Source organism: Lactuca virosa, chromosome 6 (assembly GCF_052849685.1).
Source record: "Lactuca virosa cultivar CGN04683 chromosome 6, Lactuca_virosa_CGN04683_v6, whole genome shotgun sequence".
In the NCBI taxonomy this organism is placed as follows: domain Eukaryota; kingdom Viridiplantae; phylum Streptophyta; class Magnoliopsida; order Asterales; family Asteraceae; genus Lactuca; species Lactuca virosa.
The window spans coordinates 40,004,674-40,011,037 of NC_136431.1; the positions used below are offsets into that span (position 1 = coordinate 40,004,674).

At 34.7% G+C, this 6,364-nt stretch overlaps 1 non-coding gene across 1 annotated transcript; it reads left to right on the forward strand.

The window, feature by feature from the left end:
* Positions 1–5,913: 5,913 nt before the first annotated feature.
* Positions 5,914–6,020, forward strand: LOC145123116 (small nucleolar RNA R71). The gene has a single exon (XR_013714994.1). It is a non-coding gene; the product is annotated as a small nucleolar RNA R71 (small nucleolar RNA).
* The last annotated feature ends 344 nt before the right edge of the window (positions 6,021–6,364 follow it).

The window sequence follows — 6,364 nt, forward strand, 5'->3', positions numbered from 1 at the left end:
AGTCCTGAAATTATAATCAGAGTCTCCTGGAGGGAGAGTGTGACACTTGTGTATAGATCTATACGGGACTGACAATCCCGCACTTGAGCTGCTTGCAACAGCTAGGTCAACAGCAGGCCTGTGGTGACAAATTTCGTACCGATTTCGACCCCTGAAGAACGTCGTGTTCAGGCCATCTTAGGTCATCAAGCATGGTTATAATAACTCACAATTTGGTATTGAACAATACGATTAGTGTATGAATAAGTAAATAACTTCACTTAGTTTTATTAAATAATAAAACTATAATACATTATTTTACAAGTAAAACTGGTGAATCCAGACATTTACTATTTCACAGTTTTTCATGCAAGTACAAATACAAAATACTATTCTAGTACAGAGAAAACATACTTTTCATGGTTTTATGTGAAACTACATTATACTATTTCGGAGTACAATAACATTTACACGTTTTGAGTACAATACATTACAACATAAAATATAGGATTTCTGGGAAAAACATACTTACATTTTCAAGGAACAAACTACATATTTCAATTACAAACATGCTTATGAACTCACCAACTTAATTGTTGACACTCTTTTCAAAACTACTTGTATTCTAAGGCAATCAGTAAACATGTATAGCCACGAGTTTTTGAGAAGATGGAGCTTCATAGACTCATGTCTTTTAACTTTTGTTATACATTTTTGGTGTCAATATACAATGATTTGAACACATATGTAATAACTTATACTTTATCAATACATGGTTGTTGTACTATGATTACTATTATGAAATTGTTGTGATATTGTACATGACGTTATCCGCCGCCGAACGTTTCCGTCGTTCCGGTTTGGGGGTGTGACACGAACTTTAAATAGGGATGTCGTAATCAAATTTGAATATATTTTAGGTAGGTAAGGCTTTTGCCAATTTCAATCTTATGAAACTCCTAGATCTTTTGAGATTCATTGAATGTAATCAATGGCATGTTTAATCTCATATTATGCTCTCACTTTTTTGATTGGGATGCGGAGGATCACAAACGAGATGTGAATAACCATGCAAACTCGCTTGACAACTTCGATGTCATTTATCATCTCATATTTCGGTTAACCACACACGCTCCATCAACAACGATAATTTTTCGAAATGTCTATCATTTCCCTTTATAGCCCCTCATTAGTGTGCCAGTTAACCATACACGCTCCATTAACAAAATATAAAGTATGATGTGCGTTTTTCATGGATTAGCATAACAATTCACATTTTTCTAAAGTAACTAATATTGGGATTTTAAATAAAAGGGTTTAGTTACTTTTAATATCATTATACTTTTAATGAGAATTAATTGTCCTATCAAACCCGTTTGGATAACGACCCTCCACTAATCAAGGAAGCGGTGAGTGAAAGTGGACACCCATTCAACTACCATTTTATAGACAGTTTCCTTATACCCCCTTATAGACTAGATTCGTGAATGAGGCGCACTAGCGGTTCGACTGACTTAGTCTTATACATATAGTAATAATTAAACTTTTAATTGTATGTATAGTATAAGGTGTATTTTAAAACTTTTCAAAATGCTAGGTTTATTATTTAAATTTCGAAAATTAAAACAAATTAATTTAAATTTAAAATTAAACCAAATGATTTAATAATTATCTATTTATTAAACATTTCATTAATTACACTAAATCATATAAGGATTATCCAATTAAATTAATAAAATAATATAATTCTAATCCTTACCCTTAATTTTTGAAAATATGGGTAGGGATTTATCCAATTTCATAATTATCCTATTTAAACAGATAAATTGATAATTACCAAAAATAAGAAAACCCTATGAACACTTACCAATTTTTGAAAATTACATGCTTGGGGAAGAAGGTAAGGATTTCAAGCCTTACCTTATTTTCGAAATCTTGTGGAGGAAGGAACCTTTTAAAAAATGATTTCTTGGGGAGTAAGGAAGGGTTTAAATCCTTTCCTTACTTGCGAAACTTAGGGATCAAGCAACCCTAATTTCAAAATTTTAAGCCTCTTAGGGATTAATTGACATAAACCCTAATTTTATGCAAAACAAATAACCTTAAACTTCTTAAGTGTACATGCAACCCTAATAAGGATCGATGTTTTCTCTATTGAACTTGTAACTAAGAACATCAAAAAGAAACCCTAAGAACCCTAGGTAATTTTTGAAAATCACATATAAGTTAGGGTTTACATACCTTTTTGTTATTGTAGTAAATAACTAATCAAAAACCTTCTTGAAAAACTCTTGGATGCAAGCACCACAAATGTCGTGCCTCTGATGGTTCACACCCAAGCTAGCAAGAGGAAAACTATATAGAAAGGAGAAGAGAGCCAATATTTCATCCAAGGATCTTAGAGGGAAGACATGGACGAAATATGGGGCTAGGGAGGCCTTTATATAGCTAAGGTAGCTTGGTGCCAAAGCTAAGGTTTAAGGAGGAACCCTAATCCCTTTGCTTGGTGACCAAGCAGTCGATTCCCTTCCTTATGCAAGGGCTTAGACGAAATTCCTTGGGCTTGCCCAAGTGATTTTCGTCCACCTCATCCAATGAGGTCAATGTGCTCCTTTCCTCAACTTTTAATAAATAACCAAATAGACCCTGCACTTTTAATTAATCCATATTAATCCCAAAATTAATTCTAATTAATTTATGATTAATTATTAAATAATACTATTTCCAATAAACATATTATTCTATTAATATATTAACAAATTATTTATTTTGATTTCTAATTAATTTATTAACCATATAATAAATTAATAAATCATTCTCTCTCTAAAAGTTATCATATTCAATTGCCAGGTTTGTGGGCAGCCCAAAAGGACTATGCTACCATCAATTCAAGTTTATACCAATTATAGTTAATATTAGACACCTAGTCCAACAAATTGATCATAGGAGAGTAACTAATATCATTCATAGTCCAATTTTTCTATTATCAATTTGGTGCTTAACTTATGCATAATCATTACTTTGTCATTCATAAATTGGTAGGCCTAGATATTTGATCATAATAACTAGATAATTGGTAATCATTATAATCTATCCATTAGAAATCAACCATAGGAGAAAGTGAAATTAGATCTAGGCAGAAGTATTCTTTTAATTCTTGAAGTAACTTTGTTTTTGTTGGTTGCTTACTTGTTAGGTAATATTAAGTTCTTCTGATCTTGAAAAAATAGTAAATACCCCAAAATCATAGTTTGTTTCATAGTTTAATTAAAAGTAGTTAATTTATTTAATTGAATTGAATTCTGTTCCCTGTGATCGACACCCGACTTACCTAAGTTATACTATAATCTGACTAGGTACATTGCCTATAGGTGCATAGTTAGTAAGAGTTTGTTAGGTTATAAATTTATGACTAGTATGTACTTTTGTGCACATCAAGTTTTTGGCGTAGTTACTGGGGAATGACTTATTTGTTTTTTTAGTTTAATTGCTCTTAGTTATTCGATCATTTTTGTGGTGTAAAAACCGTAAAAAGTTACTTTTCTGCAATTAGTTACTTTTGTCTTTTACTCTGACATGCAACCATGTCGTGGTTATCATCACCACTTTGTGGTCTCGCTTCAGTTAATTTATTAGTTTATTGATTTTTACTCCTTTTACGTGTTTTTTTCGTTTTGTTTTTGTTTTTGTTTAAGTGATTTATGACCGAGGATCTAAACCTCCAATTGTCCCTGCACTAGAAGACCCAAAATCCGCTTTCCACAAAAAGAAAGACAAGAAAGGTGAATCTAGCAATAGTTTCAAATCCGACAAATTCAAACTTTTTGAGAAGACTCCAAGTAAGAAGGACGTAGGATATGAACCAGAATCATATGCCAAAGAAAGTTCAAACGAGGAAGAGGTAAAAATCGAGGTTGAAGAGATATAGGATATCACGATAATGACAATGGGAGAATACAAGAAAAGGATACATGAAGAACATAGACTAGGTCTCGTTCCACCCGAGATACCAGCCGAGAGAAGTTTCAAGCTAAAAGGGCACATTCTATCCATGCTCAAGGACATACCTTTCGTCGGGATAGAGTATGAAGATGCTTTCATGCTTGGACATCTGGAAACTGGAACCCTGTAGCTACTCGTAAATGTGTCGGAAAAATGTGAACCAGAGACTTCCATCTTCAAAAAGTAAGTATGGTGCAAAAAACGACGAAAAAATTCACTGAAGCTCGACCACGATGTGGGAAAACGATGGCACGTTGTGGTGTCGATGGTGAAAAAATATGATTGCGAAAATAAGAATTGCCACGCCGTGGTAATTATGACCACGTCATGGTGTCTTCATAGAGTGCTTTTTTTTTTTCAAAAATCTTCCCATTAGGTACCCCACACTTATTTAAAAATGCGGCTTCTAGGTTCTAGTCATCTAAAATCTCCCGGCTATTTCCATTTAAGCTCCTTCACTGCTTCACTTCTTTCATCACTACAAAATAAGATCAAAAGACTAGAGAAACAAATGATCATTCAGTTAAGGTAAAATAAAATTAAAACGAAAAATAAAACTAAAACTAAATAAAAAAGAAAATGCAAGCTCTAAAAACACCGGGTTCCCTCCCGACAAGCACTTCTTTTTGAAGACTCGTGAGTCGAACTCCTTCCCACTCTATGTTGCGTCAGGTGGAAATGTAACCTCCCCATTCTCCATAATTTTAAACCTTGTTCTTTTGTAGGCAACCCGTCTGTTGAATGCCTTTCTTGAGCTTTCTTTCATTGTTGGGTTGACATCTTCTTTGTGCTTTCGCTTGGGTTCTTTCCTCACTCCCGTGTCTTTAGCTTTTGTCTTGTCTCTTTTCGGGTTTTTCTTATCAAAATTGGACTCATCACTCTCTTCTTCTTATTCTTCAATCGGCTCTGTTATTGGATTTGATGGTCTTGTAAAAGCAAACACCTAAAAATTCATAGCCGTTGAAACTGGAGGTTTCGAATAATTCACTTCTTTTTCCAATTTCTCTTCGGGTAAAGGCTCCTCCCATTCCTACCACTCTTCTTCCTTCACGAGTTCAAATTCATCATGCTTAATGAACTTCGTGTTTTCTTGTTTCACCAGATTTGCATTGGCACGAGATGGGAAAGGGAGAGGTGTTCGATATGTCTTAATGACATAAAAATCATAATTATTTTTTGTTCATCCATGACGTGGCACTATTGCCTCCACGTCGTGGTGACAGGTCAGAATCACGGCCCTCTTCTTCTTCTTCTTTCATTTTTATTTTGAGTGACTAATTAGACTGCTCTTCAAGGTCCTCCATACGCACCAATTCGTCTTCTTCTATATAAACGGCCATGGCTTGAGCGTTTTGGATTGACTTGACTTTTCGTGAAGGTGAATCTGGTAGCTTTTCTTGTACAACCCTTGTTAATTACCCCACTTGCGTACAAATACTTAAAATAGATTCTTTTTGTTCTCTAAGTATTGCGTCTGTAGCATCATGTCGTTTTTCACTAGCTTCCATGAATCTAAATAACATTGACTCGAGAGCAGATATTTTCTCTGATTGGACTTGTTCAATTTGGTAGAGATCATGCTTAAGTTCTTGAATTTCTTTTGCATCACGATCTCTATTGTACTCCAACTCACAATCCTTAATAGAATGAGGTCCTTCGCTCTCGTCTTTCTTGAATTGATCCTCCCATTATTGTGATCTTTCCTTCGATTGCATCGAACTTTGCAAGAACTACACGGATAACATCTTGACCTCCATCTTTACTTGATTTTTCTTTGGTGACATACTCCTTTGAGCTGTGATACTCTCTTGAATGCTTAGCGAAATCTTCAATCAAAGCTTTATTTGTTGTCGGATCCTTCTTGGTCATGGGCCCTTGCGAGTACACACATTGACTCCATCATAAAATATCAAAATTTCTTGTTGCACATTGAAGTCATGTTGAGGGCAATGTTGTAACAATCTCTTGTAACGTTCCCAAGCTTCGTATAACGACTCTCCCTCTAGTTGTTGAAAATTTTGGATGTTTCTTTTAAGATTTGCCACTTTCGAAGGAGGAGTAAACTGGTTGATGAACTTAGTCTTAAATTCAGCCCATGTCGTGATTTCTCCAAAGGGAAGTGTTTTTAACCATTATTTAGCTTCACCTTTCAGTGTGACCAGTAAAATTTGTAGCATCACTACATCTTTACTCATGTTTGGAGCGTTAAAATAAATTGAAATTTCCACCACCTCTTCTATGTGCTCGTAGGCATCCTCGTGGTCCTTCCCATAAAAAGGTAGTTCCCTTAACATAATGAGAATGCTTCCCGAACGTTCAAACTTTGTCGTGGCTGGGATTTTTGGTGGATCAAGACCTCATTTATTGTCGTTCCTCATATGAT